At 38.3% G+C, this 23,671-nt stretch overlaps 1 protein-coding gene across 6 annotated transcripts in view; it reads left to right on the top strand.

Moving 5' to 3' along the window:
- AKAP6 (A-kinase anchoring protein 6) overlaps nucleotides 1-23,671 on the top strand; it is a 487,092-nt gene that overhangs the window by 451,301 nt on the left and 12,120 nt on the right. The gene's annotated exons all lie outside the window — the stretch shown is intronic.

The following is a 23,671-nucleotide window of genomic DNA, read 5'->3' on the forward strand; positions in this document are numbered from 1 at the left end:
AAAGAAAGAAAGAAAGAAAGAAAGAAAGAAAGAAAGAAAGAAAGAAAGAAAGAAAGAAGAAAGAAAGAGAAAAGAAAGGGAGGAGGAAGGAAGAAAGAAGGAAAGAAAGAAATGACTTCTTAATGTTTATTTATTTTTTGAGAGAGAGATAGAGAGCAAACAGGGGAGGGGCAGAGAGAGATTGGGAGAGAGAAAATCCCAAGCAGACTGCACACTATCCGTGCAGATCCAGATGCAGGGCTCGAACTCAGGAACTGTGAGATCATGACCTGAACTAAAACCAAGAGTTGGATGCTTAACCATCTAAGCCACCCACGTACCCCAAATTATAGTTGAAGGGGTTAATGTTAAATATAAGATCTGTGTCCTTAATATAAGGATTTTCAGTAGACAGAGTAGGAGAAATTACCTCTCCTTGAATATTGCTGCAGTAGAATGTGGTAACTAAGAGCTTGGGCCAGACTTGGCCCCTTAGCAGCAAAGTGATAATGGCAAATTATTTAACTTTTCTATGCCTCATTTTCTTCATCTGTAAGATAGAGATAACAATAATATCTACCTCAGTTTATGTGACGTTTAAATGAATTAATAGTTGGGAAGTTCTTTTTTTTTTTTAATGTTGTTATTACTTTTATAGAGAGCGAGTGGGGGAGGGGCAGAGAGCGAGGGAGACACAGAATCCGAAGTAGGCTACAGCCCCTGAGCTGTCAGCACAGAGTCCGACTTGGAGCTGGAACCCACAAACTCGAGATCCAGATCTGAGCCGAAGTTGGATGCTTAGCCAACTGAGCCACCGAGGCACCCCAATAGCTGGAAAGTTCTTTGAACAACTGCTACCTTACAGTCAATGAATGTTAGCAACTATTATTATTTACTACAGGGACTGAGTCTTATTTACCTTTGTAATTGTCTAGAAATTAATACATTGCCTGGCATACTGAGCAATCAGCATATTTTTACTTAATAAACACATGAACAAATGGCAGAGAAGTGAGTAGTTAAGGAAATCTTGAATGATAGATTCTATTGTTAACATAACCTCCTCTCATCTTTAGCCTCCTTTCCAGCCAGAATTGGCCAAACCTAAATCAGTTGAATTCATTCCAGACACACCCCTCTCAGCCCTGGTTGATTTGATTTTCTCCATTGTTCTCTTATTTCTACTTTAATTGATGTCTCCTTCTGCATTAGGCTTAAATTGCTTTCCCCCCAACCTCAGTTTTCTAAGATAGGAGCTTAGTTTATTAATTTTTAGGTCTTTCTTCTTTCCTAATATATGCATTTAATGCTATAATTTCCCTCTAAGCACTACGTTTGCTGTATCTCATGATCTTGATGAATTGTATTTTAATCTTTAGCTTTAATATTAAAAAAATTCTCTTGACACTTGCTTAACCCAAATGTTGTTGAGAAATACATTGTTTTGGGGTGCCTAGGTGGCTCAGTTGGTAAAGTGTCCAACTTCACTCAGGTCATGATCTCGGGATCTGTGGGTTCGAGCCCCACATCAGGCTCTGTGCTGATGGCTCAGACCCTGGAGCCTGCTTCGGATTCTGTGTCTCCCTCTCTCTCTGCCCCTCCCCCACTCATGCTCTGTCTATCTCTCTCTCTCTGCAAAAATAAATAAACTTAAAAAAAAAGAAAGAATGTTGTTTAATTTCCATATATTTGAGGATTTTTCAGCTGTCTTTCTGTTAATGATTTCTAGTTTAATTCCACTGTGGTCTGAGAGCATACAATCATTGTATGTAAGATCTTTGTTCTTTTAAATTTGTTAAAGTGTGTATTACGGCTCAGAATATGGTCCGCCCTGGTGAATGTTCCATGTGAGTTTGAGAAGAATTTGTATTCTGTTGTTTTTGAATGAAATTTCTATAGATGTTAATTAGAACCAGTTGCTTGACAGTGGTGTTGAAGTCAACTGTATCCTTACTGGTTTTCTGCCTGATTGATACATTAATTACTGAAAAAAATAGAACTAAAATTGAAATTTACTATAACAAAGAATTTTCTAATTTTCCATGCATTTCTCAGTTTTTGCCTTACATAGTTTGATGTCTTTTTGTTAGAAGTTTAGGATTGAGAATTCTTCTTGGATCCTTGGATTCTTCTGATCCCTTTATTATTATGTAATGCTCTTTATCTCTGATAACTTTTCTTGTTTTTGAGTCTGCTTTGTCTGAAATTTATATAACTACTCCAACTTACTTTTGATTGGTATTAGCATAGTATATCTTTTTCCATTCTTTTAACCTTTCTGAGTTTTTGTATTTGAAGTGGGGTTCTGTAGACAACATATAGTTGGATCTTATTCTTTTATCTACTCTGAAAATCTCTTTTATTTTATTTTTTATTTTTTTTTCAATATATGAAGTTTATTGTCAAATTGGTTTCCATACAACACCCAGTGCTCATCCCAAAGGGTGCCCTCCTCAATACGATCACCCACCCTCCCCTCCCTCCCACCCCCCATCAACCCTCAGTTTGTTCTCAATTTTTAAGAGTCTCTTATGCTTTGGCTCTCTTCCACTCTAGCCTCTTTTTTTTTTCCTTCCCCTCCCCGATGGGTTTCTGTTAAGTTTCTCAGGATCCACATAAGAGTGAAAACATATGGTATCTGTCTTTCTCTGTATGGCTATTTTACTTAGCATCACACTCTCCAGTTCCATCCATGTTGCTACAAAGGGCCATATTTCGTTCTTTCTCATTGCCATGTAGTACTCCATTGTGTATATAAACCACAATTTCTTTATCCATTCATCAGTTGATGGACATTTAGGCTCTTTCCACAATTTGGCTATTGTTGAGTGTGCTGCTATAAACATTGGGGTACAAGTGCCTTATGCATCAGATATCACTGGCATGAGGTGATATCTGAGTGTGGTTTTGATTTGTATTTCCCTGATGAGGAGCGACGTTGAGCATCTTTTCATGTGCCTGTTGGCCATCCGGATGTCTTCTTTAGAGAAGTGTCTATTCATGTTTTCTGCCCATTTCTTCACTGGGTTATTTGCTTTTCGGGTGTGGAGTTTGGTGAGCTCTTTATAGATTGAAAATCTCTTTTAATTGCAGTACTTAGACTATTCACACTTAAAGTGATTATTAATAGAGTTGGATTAATATCTGTAATTAATATCTGTAACTGTTTTCTGTTCATTGCGTTTGTTCTTTGTTTCTTTTCCTCATTTTCCTGCTTTATAAAATTTAAAAATTTTTTAACATTTATTTATTTTTGAGAGACAGAAAATGAGTAGGAGAGGGGCAGAGAGAGAGGGAGACACAGAATCCACAGCAGGCTCCAGGCTCTGAGCTGTCAGCACAAATCCCGATGTGGAGCTCAAACTCATGAACCATGAGATCATGACCTGAGCCGAAGTCAGACGCTTAACTGACTTAGCCACCCAGGCACCACTGCTTTTTAAAATTTTAATGGAACATTTTACCTTTCATTTTGTCTTCTCTTTTAGCATATCAGAACATTTTAGTGGTTGTCCTAGATCTATCAATATATATGTTTAACTAATCCAAGACTGCCTTCAAATAACACTCTTTTCACATATGTAGTACAGATGACTTATAACATAGTATTCTCTGTTCCTTCCTCCTATTCCTTATGACATCGCTGTCATTCGTTTCCTAAAACATTGTTACTATTACTACTTTAAGTAAACAGTATCTTTTAGCTCAGTTAAGAATAGGAGAAATGATTTTATTTTACCTTCATTTATTCCTTCTCTATTGTTTTTTCCTTTACAGAGATCCCAAGTTTCTGATCTATGTAATTTAACTTATTCCTGAAGAACTTCTTTTAACATTTCTTGCAGGGAAAATCTGATGACAATGAATCTCCTCAGTTTTTGTTTGTCTGGGAAAGTCTTTATTTCTCCTTCACTTTTTAACAAATGATTATTTATTTTGAGAGAGAGAGAGAGTTTGCACACACATGAGCAGGAGAAGAGCAGAGACAGAGGGAGAGAGAGAATCCCAAGCGGGTTCTACACTGTCAGCACAGAGCCTGATGCAGGCTCAATCCCATGAACCATGAGATCATGACCTGAGCTGTACCTCACGAACCGTGTGATCATGACCTGAGCTGAAGTTGGACCCTCAACTGACTGAGCCACCCAGGTGCCCCTCTTGTGATAATTTAAACATTTCATTCCAATCTCTTCTTGCTTGCATGGTTTCTGATGAGAAGTTAATTGTATTTCTTGTCATCTTTTTCCCATAGGTGAGGCTTTTTTCCCTCTGACTTCTTTCAATTTTCTCTTTATGTTTGGTTTTCTATGGTTGAGAATATGATAGACCAGTTTGGTGTTTATCCTGATTCCTGGCTCTGGGTTTGGTGTGTGCCACTAATTTTGGAATATTCTGTGATTCCACGTCAAATATTTCTTGTCCTCCATTCTCTCTGCTCTTTCTGGTACTCCAATTACACTCTATTGTATCCTTTGAAATTATCCCAAAGTTCTTGGATGTTTCATTCTTTTTTTAATCACTTTTTTTTTCTCTTTGCATTTAGGTTGGAATTCTTTATTGATTTATCTTCAAGTTTATCAGTTATTTCCTTGGCCATAACCAGGCTAATGATAAGTATATCAAAGGCATTCATCATTCATTCTACTGTTTTTTTTCCCTAATGTTTTCTATTGATTCATTCCTAGAGTTTCTATCTCCCTACTTACACTGCCATCTATTCTTATATGTTGTCTACTTTTTTCATTATAGCCCTTAATATATTCATCATAGTTATTTAAAATTTTCTGACTGCTAATCTCCAAATCTGTGTCATATCTGGGTCTGATTCTGATGCTTGCTTTGTCTCTTTAGACTGTTTTTTTTCCTTTTCCTTTTATCATGCTTTATAATTTTTTTGTTGAAAGCTGGACATGGTGTGTCAGGTAATAAGAATTGAGGTAAATAGGGCATTAATGTAGGGTTTGATGTTAATCTGGCTAGGAGTTGACCTGAATTTCATGTTTGCCATAGCTGTAATTCTTTTATGCCACCCTTCAAACTTCTTTAGTGTCCTGTTTTTGTTTTCTCTATTGCCTTTGAGTTTTCCTAAAGATTTTTCAGATACTTTTCCACTCTTTTAGCTCTAATCCACTGTTACTTTACTGGCACCCTATGTGGTGTAGGTAATAAGTGAGGGAGGAGAAGTGTTCTATAATTTTAAGATTAACTCTCAGTTCAGTGGCCTACGCCCTGGGGCGACATCCTTCATAAATGTTTCTTAGCTTCTCCACCCCTTAGGAGAGACAGGAAAGCTAAAGGGAGTTCCAGCCAGTTTATGGCTCTATAGCTTCTGCTTTAGGTGAGTAGATCTTATCTATGATTATCTGGACTTGCCTAAATCTATAGATTTAAGGATGACAGTTTTCCTGGCAACCTTAGAGCTTGGAAGGGTCCAAGAGAAGTCATTGGATTTCAGTTTGTTTAGCTTTTCCTTCTTTTGAAGGTGGGAGTGACAACATCCAAAGCTCTTTACCTGCCAGAGCTGAAATTAGCTAGTTGAAATGTTCTAGCCCAAACTAGCTAAAATTAGCTAGTTGAAATGTTCTAGCCCAAACTAGGACTCCAGAGTTTCATACTAGGTGCAGGAGAAGGGCATACAAGATCCAAGGCTGCAGGATGTAAATTCAGGAGAAATCTAAGATGCAGGATCAGGATCAAGCAGAGCTAAGAATCCAAATCTTGGCAAACATCGATCCAAGAAGTCCCAAACAGGAGGTTGAAATCTGTATTGAAGCAAATGGACTATATGCACAGTAAGCTCAAGGGCAACGAGAGTGATTCCCAAAGGAGTGCAGACGTTTTTAATAGAGAATCTGTAGAAATGCAACTGTTAATGGTGCAAATGGTTTGGGGCTGGATGTATGTAAGGCTTCCATTTCCCTTAGTAACTTTTAAGTGGAGTTGATGAAAACTCACACTCTCCTTTTTCTGTTTTCACCCTTTTAACTCTAATCCACTATTGGCACAGCCTAATGGCTAGTGTCTACTCTTTGTCAGTGTGTTTATTTCCAACTAGCCTCTTTAGTCTACTCAGCATATCACTATGTGGCTTTAATGACAGACATGCTGTTGTAATGATGTTATCTCCCTGAACAAGTACATGTTATCGCTCCATTTTGCTTAGAAATTAGAGTTCATAACCTTCCAAGCCACCATACACTGGCTGTACTCTTGACTACTGTCAACCTAAAGAAGGAGGTGAACTGAGGCAAGCTTGAATTACCAGAAATTTAGTTTATTCAGGAATAGTAGAGGAATTGCAATTCAGGAAATGCATGATGTAGCAAGCTACAGGTAAGTCTCCCCGAGGGTTTGGGGTGAGCTGTCTTTATGGGCAAAGAGTGCAAAGGTTGGGAAATCCAGCCAGAGTCTAAGCAGTAAGTTCATTGGCTTGAGGATGGGGAGAGATTCATTGGTCAGGAGAGAAGTTTCAATTTTCTGTAAATCAGGAACTTAAGAGAAATCAGTTTCTCAGTTCTTAAGTCCTGTTCTTCTGAGGGAGCATGTGTGAGATTCTCCATTCTATATACTCCAGTTTCATTTTATATTAAAATTCTTTCACACTACATAAACTGTTTACCCTAATAATTGTCCATCCAGTTAGTTCTAAATACTCAAAAATTTGGCAAAGGGTATGATCAAATAATAAATAAATACAATTTAATAAATACAAATGGTTACTAAACCCATGAATAAATAAATATCCAATCTAATGACAAATTCCAGTGTTAGAGAGGTTAAAATGAGTTGCAAACTGGCGTAATTATTTATTTAGCTATTTATTAATATCCTAAAAAGTGTGACACCCTTTGGTCTAGTATTTATTCTTCTCAAATTTACTCTCAGAAAATAATCTGAGCTATTTATATGAATGGGTCTATCATACTTTAAAAAAAAATCAAACAATTGGAAACAATAGAGATTTGTAATAATATGTATTTTAAGTAAAGCGTAAATTGATGGAATATTTAAGCCCATTAAAAATCATGTTTTTCAGGTCCTGTTAGTTGTAATTTCTAAATAGCTCTGAAGTCCATCCAGTTTTCCCTAACGGTACACCACATTAGTCCAAGCTAGTGGCACCACTCATAAGGTGTTTAGGATATTACCTGGCACAGAAAAAGTGCTCAGCAAATGTTAGTTATTATTTTTACCTGTACCAATGCAGTAGTCTCTATGGTTGCCTGCCTTGTATCAACTTTTGCCCCCTTTCCTGTCCGATCTCTTACCTTACAGCCTATGTAATCTTTTAAAAATACTCATCTGATCATTCCACTTTGTCTGCTTCTCCAGACTTATTTCCAGTCTCTGCATTTCCTCTCTCTGCAGGCCAGACCCACTGCCTGCTGTCAGGCCCCCAAATGTAGCATGTTCCCTCCTGCCTAAGAGCCTTGTTCTTTCTGCCTTCACCACACACCATGCTGTGAGTTCCCTCCCAGAAAATTCTTATTATCCTGCAGAAATCAGTCGAAGAGCCACTTCCTCTGGCAAGCTTTCTTGACCTCCTAGAGTAGATCAAGTCTTCCTCTTATATCTTATCACAGATTATAATCTTACCTACTAGTAAATCTTACTCACTAAAACCTGTCTTTTTTATTCAGTACAGGGCATTCAATAAATATGTGCTGAATAAATTTATTGAATACATATTTATTGAATGAATGACATTTTCTAAAAAGTTCATATCAACTTTCTTTAGTCTACATATTTATTTTTTCTTCCTATATCAAACTGCCATAATTTCAGTCTTCATCAACCCATTTCTTCATGTTCTCATATATTCATGGTTTTCCCAACCAAAGAAACCTCTAATTATATTTATGTCAAATATAGCTTCCCACCCATGTACCTTAAATTAGTTAGAGGTGAGCTAAGATATTGAAACCGTTATTCCTCCTGGTGTGTGGAAGGAGGGGAGAAATGCTGGATAGGGCATGGGAGGAGTCCAGGTCATCTGCCTTCTGTAGTAACCTCTTCCTTCCTTCCTGGTAAGCAAATATATATTAGCATTTTCTATATGTCATGACTGGAAAAAGATTGGGAAGCACTGGTCTAGAAATAATAGGTATTAAGCCTCAATACCAACCCGCTGATCTTGAAGCAACAGTCACATTTAAATTTTGATTGAAGAGAAAACATTTAATTGAAAATGCCACTGGGGTCAAAGAATTTTCTTAACCCCCTAGAAGATGATCAGATTTACTCTAGTCTTCTGTTTTATTCAGGTCTAATATTTTAGGTCTGTTGTTTCACTTGAATTGTGTTTACGATTTTTTAACATATAAATGGCTAAGTTTACTGAACATCACAGAAAAGATTTTATGTTTTGTCATCCAGGAGGTTAAAATTGATACCAGTACTGAAAAAGCTAACTTTTGCATAGAAGAGTATAGTAGTGCAGTATAGTAAAGGCAGATCCATAGGCCCTAAGTCTGAAAAACTAAAGCTATCTTAACCTAGGTTAAATATTCTTTCCATAGCCATAATACCATCAGTGTATCACTGCTGATTATGCAAGAATTGGATTCTGAATATTTGCAAGGATGGTTTCTCATCTGATTCCACTGGGTCATGGAATTGGAAGGGACTGAACCCATAGACAGATAATCAAGAGTACCTTGAGTGCTTACTATATGCTCAGCATTGTCCTGAGATTTATCTACACAGAAGTAGTACAAGACATGATCTTCACTCTGAAGAAATTTGCAAGCTGTATTGATGGTAAGGTAATATTGATATAAATGAGATAATAATTATTCCAATCTGTGTTTGGGTTGAAAATGACAGCACCCATTACAAAACTAAATATAAAGCTGCAAGATACTTGAGAGGTGAGTCTGTGCTCAATTCATCTGTGCTCAGTGATTGGGTGGTAGGTCATAGTAAGTATTCAGTGAATGTTTGTTGAATGAATAAACAAATGTAAATACTAAGTTACATGATTCTATAACTGGTGTATGAATCAAATGAGAAACCACTGAGAGCAGAGTATCCAGATAAATTTTTATAGAAGAGTTTAAGACTGAATTTTGAGAGACTTGGTGAGGGCAATAGAAACCATATTCATTCATTCATGCATTCATTCATTCATTCATTCATTCATTCAGGAAATATTTATTGAATACCTGTTATGAACAGAGGAATGGTACCATAAGTGAGTGAGGGATATTCATGAGGCAGTTACTGTGGTGAAGATGAAATTTGGAAGCATTAAATTAAATTTCAGTCATTTAAAAAAATTTTTTTTAATGTTTATTTTTGAGAGAGAGAGAGAGCATGAGCGAGGGAGGGATAGAGAGAGATGGAGACACAGAACCCAAAGCAGGCTCCAGGCTCTCAGCTGTCAGCACAGAGCCCAACTCAGGGCTTGAATCCATGAGCCATAATATCATGACCTGAGCTGAAGTTGGACGCTCAACAGACTGAGCCACCCAAGGGCCCCAAATTTTAGTCATTTTTATATGACCAGATTATGGAATGCCTTAAAAGTCAGTCAGAATAATTTAAAAGAGAAAATAGCGACTGAAAGTTGTTGTTGGTATTTGTTTTGTTTTTAATTACAGGGGTAGTACCATGAGAGGATTTATTTTAGGAAGCTTGGTTTGGAAGTGGTGAGTAGGATTATCCTGAACACATTATTCTCCCTTCTGTTTTTAAAAAAGTCTAGGAATAGATTTTTTACAAACTTTCATGGGAGTCTATGGGAATGTTTAGTTGCCCTTTTATTTATTTATTATTATTATTTTTTTAATGTTTATTTATTTTTGAGAGAGAGAGAGGCAGACTGCAAGCAGGGGAGGGGCAGAGAGAGAGAGGGAGACATAGAATGGGAAGCAGGCTCCAGGCTCTGGGCTGACAGCTCAGCACGGGGCTCAAACCCACGAACTTTTAGATCATGACCTGAGCCCAAGTTGGATGCTTAACTGACTGAGCCACCCAGGTTCCCTGCCCTTTTATTTTGTTTTGTTTTGTTTTGATTTATTTTGTTTTATTTTGTTTTATTTTATTTTATTTTATTTCATTTTATTTTACATTTGTTTTTGAGAGAAAGAGACAGAGTACTCATGGAGGAGGGGTAAAGAGAGAAGGAGACAGAATCTGAAGCAGGTTGCAGGCTCTGGGCTGTCAGCACAGAGCCTGATAAGGCTCTTGAACTCATGAACTGCAAGATCATGACCTGAGCCAAAGTCAGTTGCCTAACTGACTAATCACCCAGGTTCCCCTTTTGTTGCCCTTTTAATAACAAATCCTTTTGATGTGTCTTACCTTCTTTTTCTTGCTGTATTGTAATTCTATTTCTTGAGCTTGGAGCTTTGGAAACAGAGAACTGTTTTTCTGGTTTTGTTTTTTAAATGCTTATTTATTTATTTTGCAAGAGAGAGTGGGTGAGGGGCAGAGAGAAAGTGAGAGAGAGAATCCCAAGCAGGCTGAACACTGCCTCACGCAGGGCTGGAACTCACAAACCCTGAGATCATGACCTGAGCTGAAATCAAGAGTTGGACACTTAGCCAACTGAGCCACCCAGGCAGCCTGGAAATAGAGAACTTTTTCATTGTCCTAGTCATATAAACCTTCCAAAAGCTATGAAAAATAAGTCTTTCGCACCAGGTAAAATAGCTTCAACTCCCTTGACCTTTCTTAATGGTTTGTTACTTCAATGTTAAAGAACACTCCTTGACTATTAAACTTTAATGATATCTAACTAACTAGATTCTGCCACATGGCTCTGATTTCTCCCCTTGTTTTTACATTTATGCAAAAGTATAATGGCAATTACTTCTAAATATTAAAGTACTGGAAGCTCCTAAGATAATCCCATTTCAAGGGCAGTTTGTGCATAAAAAAGTCAACTTTGTCCAGTGTGGGGTAAGGATTTTTTAATTTGGTGGAGGCTAAAAATATCTAGCATTCTCTTTATTCCTCACCTTGTCACCATCATCATTTGTTAGGTGTTACTGTCTTAGCTCTTCATATAGCTCTTGTCATCCCCAAGGACTGAAAAAAGAGTTATGGCAGTAAATATCTAGAGAGTTGTCCCTTCCTCTCTAGGACACCTATCCATCTATCTATGAACAAGTAGGGCCATTCATTTGTAGCAATCAAGCAATCAGCATGTGCAGAAATGAAGAGAGAAGATAAGTTAGCTGAGGGGTCTGGGCAAATCCTGTCCACTATATGCTGTTTGCTGCTGGAGCTTTAATGGGCCCAAATGGTCTACTGTACCTCCCAACCCAAGTATCCCATTCATGGAACTTAAAATCTCATTAAAGAGCAATGTGCTTGGCCAAAATTATCAAGGGCAGCAAAAGAACTAGGTGGGGGGGGGGGGGCCTGAGTAGCTCAGTCGGTTGAGCATACGACTTGATTTCAGCTCAGGTCATGATCTCACAGTTGTGAGATAGAGCCCTGCATCAGGCTCCTCTCTGTTCATGGAGCCTGCTTAAGATTCTCTCCCTCCCTGTCTCTCTCTCTCTCTCTCTCTCTCTCTCTCTCTCTCCCTCCCTCCCTCCCTCTGCTTCTTCCTCTCTCTCTCTCTCTCTCTCTCTGTCTGTAAAAAAAAATTAAAAAAAAAAAAAGAATAGATAGGAATTCAGGTGTGTGTATATTAAGGGTTGTTCCTGTAAGATCACTAACCCATTTCATTCAAATTGATGTACATTAAAATTGGTTTAGCTCCCAAAACGAAAGCATGGAATATTAGGGGATCCAAAATAATCCATGCCTTTTTGCTCTTTTTCTTGTTTTAGAGTCTGAAAGAACCACTTCAAATGAGGAAGGGAGTCCAATTTTCAAAAAGCAATTCCTCCATTTTTTTGTCTCTCTCTTGAGTGGCACTCACACAGTAGCGGTGGTAAAATAAACAACGATGTGTTGGATTTTGTTTCTCTTTATCTATATGACATTTGTGTCATCACCGTAGCTCTAATCCATATTCAGGTCTTCATGTTTGGTGTGCAGGAATATGTAAATGATCTTGCCAGCTGCATGGAGCAGTGTTTGTTTATTCTATTTCTTTTGGCACTTCACAGAACTGAATTTCTGCCAAAATGGGGCTGCTTCAGGGAGCACTAATGCTCCAGGAGGAAGTTTTGAAAGGAAACGCACATCATAAGTCTTCACTCTGTGAAGCAGCAAAATCAAAACAAACTTTCTGTTTACTAAAATATCGGTATTATGAATGTAAAATAATGTGTTTGTTAAAATATAATGAGCACGCTGCCCATCTCCGGGATGCTCGGTGTACGTGGGTTTTTGGAAATGAGGACACAATGCTGAGAAAGCTGGTGCATTTTTATTCTTGGAAAGAAAGTAGGTGAAATGAAACAGACAGAGACAACATCTAGAAGTTTAAGGGGAAAAGAAATATTTCAACATGCATATTAATCTCAGGAAACACATGGCATTTACATGCATTCAAATGTGGACAGCTGTGGCGTTTAAGTGTTAAAAAATTTCATTAATGATGCATAGAGCTATCTACTTCTGTTGGCAGGCCTTTCAGTCTTCAATCTGACACTTCCTTTTTTATCCAGCAAGCTAATTTCCCCTCTTTTGTGAGTAGTAACTGTTTTCACACTACTGCTTACCCAGCAAGCCTCCTTATTGTTTTGTGGTTAATTATCTTCTCCAGCTTCACCTTCCCCTGCGAAGGGAGCAGGACTGTTCCTCCCCAGCACTAATGAAAGCTGGGTTTTATGGGTACAGCGTGTAAATAAATGCAAGGTCTGATCAGGCGACATAATAAATGAGTTCCTAAAGTTTATGGAGTCACAGCTCATCTAGTGATTTTACTAAATAACGAGAGAAAATGATTAATTTGGTGGGAGGAGGGCCTTTGAATCTGGAGAAAAAAATAATGCCTTGTTACCTTAGTATGGAACCTATCTGCAGATAAACATAAGGGATCTCTATTTATCCAAGCGTTCCCCATGCTTCTCAATAGCAGCAATGATGTTTGCCAGGAGAAATGTCTTGTATAGAGTAGACCTTTGAAGAATATCGTTGATTTGTTAGGAGGTGGAGGTCACCTGCATTATATTTCCCTGATTACTTGCTATTTATTAAGGGGGGGAAAAAGGCAGTGGAGGTTTATGTAGTCAACGTATGCTATGCTGTGCACTGACTAAACACAAAGTAGAGATAAGTCACAAATGCTACCGTTGTCGAGTGTCTGGAGTAATAGATTCAGCAGATCTTGCCCAGGTGATTAGCTCCCCTGGCTGGTCAGTGTCCTGCCTACCTGGACTATAAAACTCAGCATTTTCTCTAAACTGCCAGTGTAATGACCCATATCTGAAGGTTTTGAGGCTTATAGTTATTTTTGGTTATTTCTTGCATTGTAAAAGGATTTTAAGGGATTAAGGTGACCCTAAACCCCTAATACTGCTTTTTAGAAAAAAAAATTACAAAATGAATTCACATTTTGAGATCATTTTTCCTCTAGAATGAAATTTACGTGTCTTTGATTTGGGTACCTTTGATTTGGGTTACAGTTTGAATTAATGTCCTGACATTCAAAACTCTCAAGTGCCTCCTCCGTGAGAGACCAGGACCAGAGCTTCTATGGCAATCAAGACGGAGTTTTTAAATCTAATCGGAATCTTAAGATCCTTAGTATTTTTCTCATGAGATCACAAAAAGAAAACCCCTGAGGGATTGTACATTTTTAACATGTCTAAGGATTTAGGAATCAGAAGTATACTATAAAGTCTCTTGGAAACTTACTTCAAAGATGTTTATTACCTTATAGGAAAATTCATTCTGAAATTTCAACCAACTTTTCTAGCATCAAGTGTAACTTGTATATACTCTCTCATCCCTTTCACGGAGGTAATAGTGACAGTGCAAGGGAGGTGTTCTAGCAATTCTGAGAATGTTTCATTCTCCCTAAGTCTAAAAGCAGTTACCTTTAAAGGAGCTATTAATAATATAAATAAAATCAAGTAAAATCAGATATAGAAACAACGGTTAAGCTATTGTAAGAAAATGAATCATAGATGACCTACTTGCACCTGTACCATTTTTGATAATTCTTAATTGTTTTTAATCAAAATTGGCCAACATTTTAGTCTTACTTTTTTCTCTGAACAGTAAGTTGTAGTCAGTCTTAGAAATAAAAAACCAAGGGGCTCTTGGGGGGCTCAGTCGGTTGGGCGTCCGACTTCAACTCAGGTCATGATCTCACAGCTCGTGAGTTTTAGCCCCGCGTTCAGCTCTGTGCTGACAGCTCAGAGCCTGGAGCCTTCTTCGATTTCTGTGTCTCCCTCTCTGTATGCCCCTCCCCTGCCCATGCTCAGTGTCTCTCTGTCTCTCAAAAATAAATAAAACATTAAAAAATTTTTTTTAGAATTAAAAAACCAAACCAAACAAAACCCCCATGCTCTATTTATCTGAGAGGAACAAATGGTTAATAATACCACATCGCACTTGATATGTATCTTGTTGAGAATGAAAAGACACAAAATTCTCTTCACTAATATGGACTTTGTAAAAGGCGTAGGTCCTGAACGGGGTAAACACTGTTATCTGATGTTCGGCTTTTCAGGCAGACCTTAGCATGTTGACAAGGCTCTCCTTACACATTAGGCTACCTTGGGAACATGCCACAAATCTTCTGTGCTTGCAATTCAGTCAGAAAGTTGTAAACCCCAGCCTACGTCACAGAAAAGCCATGTGTAGTCAACTTCACTTGTTTACAGGACTCTTCACCTCCTCTTTACTACAAACATGCTTTGTAGTTTTAAAAATTAGAAGTTTTTATTAATGGGAGATCCTTATCATAAAGGAGGAACAACAGTATACTTTTCATTAAAGCAAAGGTGAGGCAAAACTATATACACAGGTACAAAACTCAAATGTTATGTCAATTCTGAGAGTTAAAAGGCAAACACTGGGGTGCCTGGGAGGCTCAGTGGGTTGAGTATCCAACTCTTGGTTTCTGCTCAGGTCATGATACCAGGGCCATGGGATTGAACCTCGCATAGGGCTCTATGCTGAGCGTGGAGTCTGCTTGGGATTCTCTCTCTCTCTCTCTCTCTCTCTCTCTCTCTCAGTCCCTCTCTACTTCTCCACCACTCATGCTCTCTCTCTCTAAAATTAAAAAAAAAAAAAAAGGCAAACACCAAGCCACTTAAATAATGCCAGAAAAATGAGGCCACATGTTATATCATTAGGGGGAAAAAATTGTTTACTAGACTTGTCATGTGGTTCTGTCATTGTCATCCAAGAAGGTTTACCATGTGCTAGAATGTAAAAATACCACCAATTTATTGTGGTTGGGTTTTTACAACTTTATTGAAGTTCTGTTTCTTCCCTACTTCCTTTTATTTGTTTTGGTTCTATATAATGCTGAAGAGGTCAGATAAGGAAATTCTTTTATTTAAAAAGCTCTTCCTAAGTTCTTTTTTTTAAATTCATTTTTAAGCAATTCTGAATTCAGTTACTTTCTTGAAACTCTGGGGAAAATTTTTCAGAGAAATAAAATAATGACTAAGAAGAGAAAAATAATTTTCCTATTCAGTCTGTTTTGAATATAATAAAAATTACAATGTATTTGTACATAAAGCAACAGTCAAGATAAAATAATTTATTTGCCGGTAGAAGTAGATTATTTTTCTAGTAACTTCTAGTAAAAAAATCATAGTTGGGTGGGAAGGTATCTTTTTTCTACAGTGGATTCCTAACAAATATGAGTAATGATTTATACAATAATTAGCTTAAGAAAAACATAGCTTGATGGGAGCCTGGGTGGCTCAGTCAGTTAAGCCTCTGACTTCAGTTCAGGTCATAATCTCACGGTTCATGAGTTTGAGCCCCACATTGGGCTCTGTGCTGACAGCTCACACCCTGGAGCCTGCCTCTGATTCTGTGTCTCCCTCTCTCTCTGCCCCTCCCCTGCTCACGCTCTGTCTCTCTTTCTCTAAAAAATAAATAAACATTAAAAAAATTAAGAAAAAAGAAAAATATAGCTTGAAGCAAGGCATTTGTCACCTAGCTTTAATACTGCCAACACTGAGGCTACTGCACCTAAGAGTTATTTAGTAATTATGACAACACCTAAATTTCTTTAATTTGGGGCACCTGGGTGGCTCAGTCGGTTGAGCATCCGACTTCAGCTCAGGTTGTGATCTCACAGTCCATGAGTTTGAGCCCCACATTGGGCTCTGTGCTGACAGCTCAGAGCCTGGAGCCTGCTTCGGATTCTGTGTCTCCTTCTCTCTCTGCACCTCCCCTACTCACACTCTGTCTGCCTCTCTCTCAAAAATAAATAAACATTAAAAAAATTTTTTTAAATAAATAAATATCTTTAATTTATTGGCACAAACATTCTGCTTCTTTTTTTTTTTTTAAGTTTATTTATTTATTTATTTATTTTGAAAGAGAAAGAGCACAAGTGGGGAAGGGGCAGAGAAAGAAGGAGAGAGACAATCTCAAGCAGGCTCAGTGCTGTCAGCACAGAGCCCAACGCAGAACTCCAACTCAGGAACAGTGAGATCATGACCTGAGCCCAAACCAAGAGTCAGATGCTTAACTGAATGAGCCACCCAGGTGCTCCAGACATACTGCTTCTTAATCTAAACAGCAGTCCTGTGGAGCAGGCCCTCCAGAGAAACTGAAGTTGTAGAAAGGGAAGAAAGAAGTGCTTATACTTTGTGTATCCATCTTTCCTCTATAGAATTCCTTCCTAAAGCCTCATGATCACCTTGTTTATTAAACCTTATACATTCCTTGGCTACCATGGTTTCTTCACTTCTGTTTTCCTTCCAAGACTGATCCTGGAGCGCAAGAAAGGTGGTGAATAGCACCTGTGAGGACAGGGCTCCCAATTTCAACAGCAGTATTACTGTGGAACCAGGATTCCTCTGGCTAGTCTCTTCCTCATTTCCTCACCCACCGGCCTCTAGGACCTGACCTCTCTCAGTTTACAAATAACTTTCTTCTTGCTAATTCAGTGACTTTCCTTCACCTCCCATTCTTACCTTTTCTGCTCTTATAACACCCTTACCCACCCACTACTTTAAACGTCCCCTTCTCACAGCTCCCAGAATATTATACCCGTCCTACTTGGATTTCCCTGCTGTTTGTTTCCTTTGCTGGTTGCTCTTCCCTCCTATGAAAGTACCCATAAAGCTCTACCCCATCTGCCTTCGCTGCTTATTGTTCCCTCTTCTTGCAGTGTCCCCCTCCCCCAATACTTTCTCTGATTTCTTTTCTCAACACAGCCTATATACCCTTCAAAATAATAGACAACAGCAATGTGGCAGCGGAGACTATAGGGTGAAAAGAGGCAAGACAGGACTGTGAGACACACTGTCATCTAAAAGGCAGCTGAAGTGGATTTTATAAGAAGGCTTAGCATCAAAGTAATCAAAAGAGGAGAAAATTTCAAGAAAAAAATGGAGTCAACTACTATAGAGGAATCAAGTAAAATAAGGTCGAAGGAGATTGGACTATCCCAGCAAATAAGGGCTCTGGTAATCCTACTCCTCTCTCCTCAAAAGAGACTGCTGCATCAAAATGAGTGAAGTTGAGCTGAGAGAAGTACTATACACAGGATGTTCTTTCTTCAGCATTTCTGAAAATGATGAGCATGTGTGCAGACCAAACAAAGAAGCCTGTGATATAAAATTACTTTATTGATAATATATGCACAGAGATATAAATGAATTCAGAAATATTATCTGTTTTAATATTTTTATAAGCAAGTTCCTCAATCGAGTGATGAAGTCCTGTGTTTTTTGAAACCCAACAGGACTAAAGACTCCTATTCACTTGCTTGTTTGTTTGTTTGTTTGTTTGTTTCAACTGAGGTGAAATTAACATAACATAAAATTAATCATTTTAAAGTGAGTAATTCACTGGCATTTACATGTGGTGTCACCATCACTTCTGTCTAGTTTCAAAATATTTCATTAAGCAATTCCTTCCCTTTTCCCTTTCCCCAAGCTCCTGGTGACCCCCAATTTTTATTGTCTCTCTGGATTTACCTAGTCTGGAATTTCATATCAATGAAGCCATGCAGTATATGGCTTTTTCTATATGGCTTCCACTGAGCATGATGTTTTGGAGGATACTAGCTTTTTTTTATTATTAAGCGTATTTATTTATTTTGAGGGAGAGAAAAAGAACCAGTGGGGGAGGGGAAGAGGGAGGGGGACTGAGGATCCGAAGCAGGCTCTGTGCTGACAGCAGAGAGCCCAATGTGGGGCTCAAATTCACAACCTGTGAGATGATGACCTGAGTGGAAGTCAGTCTTCCGAGTGAGCCTCCAGGTGCCCAGAGGATACTAGCTTTTTAAACTAGGAGGTAGCAGCTAGAAAGTCAGAAATTCTCCAGGTGTTTCACTGTGGCAGAATTTAACCTTGGGACCTTTCCCCAGATCTCTACAATAGTTTGTGAGACCACAGCCCAGTCTTTCCTCATTCAGTTCACTCATTTTTTGAGAACCTGCTTTCTCCCAGGCACTGTTGAAGGTTCTGGGGCTCTAGTGGAGACAAGACAGAGCCCCTGCCCTCATGGGGTTTATATCTGGGAGGAAAACCCCTGGTTCCTAATATTGGATCTCTTTTGTCTCTGGTCCCTGTTGAGAACTAAGACAATTTTTGCTATTGTAAAACGTACTTTAAAACAACATCTAATGGATTTTTCATTTTCTACTATTTCAGAAATGTCTGTATAGTCAAGACTAGGAAATATGTCCACGTCAGTACTCATTTTAGTGAGATTTGTGAGATGACTTTGGGTTTTACTTGTCTGTTTTGAGTTTCTGATCAGCTTTGTTATTGAAAAAGAGCATTCGCTAGAACAGTTTTTGATCATTAGTGTGAGATAGACTTTCAAAGCATTTTCTGAGCTGAGACAAGTTACTTTAACATTATTGTCAATCTGATAGATAGTGAGCAGGATTTGATTGCTCTCATGTGTCAGTTGTGATAGGATTTCACAGACAATGGACCTGCCTTTAAAAAAAAAAAAGATTATTTTCAGGAAATAGAAAGTACTTGAGTTATGGGCCTTGCAGAAGGCTGGGCAGGTGTCTTTTCTCATCTGGTTATTCCTGAGGGCTAAGCCCAGCCAGGACCTGGAAAGACAAACCCACACCCCATTTACAGTGCAATGGGAGTGAGTAAGGGGTCTAACTGATGTTTATTTCCTTAAACTCCATGCATGTGGTTGTACAAAAAGATTAGCCAACCAACCACCAATCTTCATGCAAACATGGTTACAGTTATTTAATGGTTAGTCACACTCTCTTCCCCCTTTTCAGCATGGGGAATCTATGCCAAGAGCTACCAGTCATTGGCACCTACTGTGTACCAGCCTCCCACCCCCTCCATAGGACTTTACATGCATTTTCTCATTTGAAGCTCCCAACACCCCCTAAGGTAGACTCAATGTACTATAGTTTTCTTGGATATACAAATTATTTTAGTTGAACTAAATAACTACATAACTGTCAAAGAACCTGCCCAGGATCACAGAGCTAACATGTAAGGTGGGATTGGGGGGCATCCAGGATTCACACTCAGATCTATTTGAGATTCTGCCCTAAATCCTAAAATGATTGATAAGCAGTGAAAATTTTTGCTTTTCATTCTATTTCTTTTTTCATCTATATTTTTTCATTCCAACCTTGAATCTATTCTTTGCCCAAAAAGAGGCAGAGTACTACAAACCCTGAGTTCTCTTAAAAGCTGTCTTTGCATTTTCTGAGGACTAGTGGTTTGTTATGGGTGTTGGTGTTTTTGTTTTGTTTTGTTTTGTTTTGTTTTGTTTTTTGAGAAAATATCTACTCAAGTCAAATTTAGGGAAATAATTATGCATCTAATGTTCAGATACTTTGGTTTTAGATTTGGAGGGGGATACAAGGGGAAATATTTGCATCAAAAAAAGCACAGTGAATATATGAAAGTTGAAATTTCCTTGTTTAATTCAATTCCCCTACCCTGATCTATGTATATTATTTCTCCCTCCTGTCCATCACCTCAAACTTCCATGTGGTCTCCTGGGGTAGACCAGGGGTAGACATGCAGATCTTTATTTGATTATAATTAATGATGTTTATGTTATCATTTTTATTTATTTGTGTGTTTCTGTTGTATTTCACTTTTCTATAGATAAAACTCTCTTCCCAGGACTTTGCAAGTGGTGTTGCTTTAATAATCTCCTGGATCTAGAATAAATGGGGGGAACACAAATTGCAAGACCTCCTAATGGTGTAGAGTGCCAGAAGTTCGACTGGAACATCCAGTTCATCCTGATCTTTCTGACATTCTTTAATTTTTCAAAAGATGCAACCTTTTAAAGGAAATTAAAGGAGTCTAGAAGTAGCTGTATTGTATCTCTCTTGGCTTGTTTTATAGAACGTCAGATTCCTTTGTCCCCATTCTTTAGCCGGTATGTGTTTCTCATCTCTTACAAAAACCCACAATGTAACCTAAAATTTTTAGAAAATCCTAGAAATGTGATCCTGGAAGACCTAATTCAATTGAAGCCATACAAATGCAGAAGGAAATGAGTTTGGATAGATATTACTTACTAGAATTGGAATCTTCATTTTCTCACCAACATCATCATCTCTTCTCCAGCCCCTTTCACTTTCTCTGTATATATTGTGTTGAAATAAACCACCTGTTTCCAAGAATAAAACAAAGAAAAAAAGAGCACCAATTAATTCCACTTGTTTCTTGAGCAGATCTTGAAGGGCTGTGTGTGTGTGTGTGTGCCCACCGTTATTTATATAGAGTTTTAGGTTTAGGCCAAATTTTATACCAGTGAGGCAAAGTTTATGAATGATGGACCCTTGCACAAATTAATTTAATTCTGAATTATCCCTGAATTGCAGACTTTCTATTGGAACCTCATGTACTACTCACCATCCTTTTGGTTTCAGTCAAATATTCTTAGATTTTGTCTGAATTCATTTTTGATTTATCACTGTATCAAAGACAGGAACATTTGTGTCTTTAAAAAAAGTACCTGACAGAACCTCTAGAAAACAACAACAAAATACAGTTAATTAGCTTGAGCATTATTGGCCATTGAGCTATCATCAAAGAGAGCATTCGACCAAATAATTTTCCTGCCAGTTACATCACTCTAACATGCATCATTTTTTTCACAGATACTTTTTAGTTATATAAATATTCCAATGCCCATCCTCTCAGAAACTTTACACACTCTCTTGCCCCCAGGGGATGTTTTATGTTTGACATTAAGTCTTGAGGAAATGGAGATTTTATTGAAAATATTGACAGAATTTAATCCACAACAGAAGGGAGTGAATGAGGGCAGAACAAATAGCACTTCCTTAATATGTAAACTTTAAAGTCTAAAGTGAATGATTTTTCTAAAGTATCTTGTCAGATATTCCCAGGAATTGACATATAAAAAATGTCAGCAGTTACAATAAATTTAAGAGATGTAGAGGAAGAGAGAGTTAAGGAGGGGAAAGGACAGCATTACATCCAAAAGTGTAATCTTTTCTGATGGAAATTTCCCACTCCAACTATTTTATTGAGCAAAGTATTTGCTCTTTTAGGTGCTGCTATAAGTTTTGAGGCTTACATTTGTAAAGTCACAGAGGCAGCATTTGGTCAGAGAACAACTGTGTCACGGAAGACAAGTCCAAGTTATAGGCATCACGTGGGCTGGGCTTCTGACGCACACCCAGATGGAACAACTCCTGCATCTAGAGTGAGCCCCCAGGTTTGGGACTCCCAGGGAAAATCTGTGCTGCTAAATGTTTAAGTCGACCAGAGAGCTACAAAGGGAGCTTCTTTGAAAGACTAGTTCAATTATTTATTAGCACTCTCAGAGTACAGTGTCAGGCAAGATAGTATTTGAAATTAATACACTATTTGATTAGACTGATTGATTGTTTCTACAGCTGAAGATGTTAACATTCATTAGCCATACTAACCGGTCATTAGTACTTCCTTTATCGGCAAGCAAAGAATAAACAGAAATTCTAATAAAAATTCATCACCGTGAATGTACTCCATACCTAAGTGAGTATGATGACTGCCAGTGTTCTAGATTAACTGCTCTAACATTGGCAGCAAGAAAGATTTCTGTTATAAAATTTAAAAATATCCTTTAATTAATGTTTACTTTGTAACTGGACTCTTTTAAACTTAAGTAGGCTAGACAGATAATCTCTTACATATCCAGTATAATAAAGTGCTAATGGGTATTTTACACTTAATGAGACTGTGTGGTATCCTTTAAGTACTAGTTTCAGGAAGGATTGAGGGCTTCTTAGGAAAGTTTTGTGAGTGGGCTGCTGGTGAAGCCTTTTCCCCACTACTGAGGAAAAAAGCATCATTGGTTGTTTTTCAACCAGACTGTTAAAATAATTCTGAATTGTAATGCAAATATGCTGACCTATTATACTGTGTGACATCTCTCTCTACCTACCATATCATGAATCCCTTATGGTTTTTAGGACAAACTGAAAGGAATAATGAGAAGGAGAGAAGAAGGTGGGCAAGAAGAACCCATTATGAATGGACTGAACCCACTCTAGAGCGTTGCTAAATGTATTCAGAATTATAGCTACCTTATATCAATGGCCTCCTCAAGCTCTTTGAAAGCATTAGCTTGTTAGTATTCAGAATTCTCTCAAAATATAGATAGTCCTAGCCCCCCTTAACAAGTGATGTAAAGGGATTGGTGCTCTGAAAGGCTAAGAAACTTGCCCAAGGCCACGCAGCTGGTAGGCAGCAAAGTCAGCATTTCACCCATTCTGCATAGTTTCAGAGCCATGGTCATCTGCCTGACGACCCTGCATAAACATAAGCCAAGCTGAAAATTCTATTTGAGTTTCTGTGTATAGGTGAGCCTGTCAGGGCCTGCACACTCATATCACCTCTCTTGGCTCTAGCATGAATCCAGACAGCTGGACAGCAAGTGAGGATGGTGAAGGATTCTGGACAGATCCAGGAACTCATTCAAACCACTGTGTCCCACTATGTGTCAAGCTCTACTTAAACCAAGTTAAAACCAGGAAGTCCAAGGAAAGATCAAGGATCTCAACTATGCTGGCAGAGTGCAGCACAAGAGAATCTGGGCTAAATCAAACTTGAGAGCCAGAAAAGTCTTCAGATAGTTGTTATTCTAGGGCTAGAGGCGGGCCCTAGGGGCCTGTAATAAATAGGGGCAGGACTGACAATAGTGAGACAAGTTAACAAGATCAAAGTAGAATCTCTGTCATAGAAAGAGACTGGGGAAGAGAAAGACTGAGAGAACTGGGGCCCGAGACTCAGGGTCCAGAAAGATATAGGTGAGGAAACCAGTCAGGTGTTGCTTGTCTTGGGTCTATTTGGGAGCAGGGCCAAATTCTCAAGAGGCAGAAAGCCCTGAAAGGGATGGCAGAAGAAAGGATAGACAAGGAAGGGTCTCTGACCATGAATCATTCTACAGGTGGCCGTAAGTGTATCCCATTTCCCCAAAGCAAAGGCTGCTTCAAACGGAAAACCAAGAATTAGATGCAAGAGGGGGTTTGCCATTTGTAGGTGTAGATAGTATTCCACTGTGGACTGCCGAATGAAGAGCATCAGAGTGAATGTGCCTTACAGATGTCGTAGGCTGTCCTCTACTTACCTCAATTTACCTTACAGTTTTATCTTCTCCCAATCCTAGGTTAAGAATG

The sequence above is a fragment of the Herpailurus yagouaroundi genome, unplaced genomic scaffold (assembly GCF_014898765.1).
Source record: "Herpailurus yagouaroundi ecotype Mexico unplaced genomic scaffold, PumYag 141, whole genome shotgun sequence".
NCBI lineage: Eukaryota > Metazoa > Chordata > Mammalia > Carnivora > Felidae > Herpailurus > Herpailurus yagouaroundi.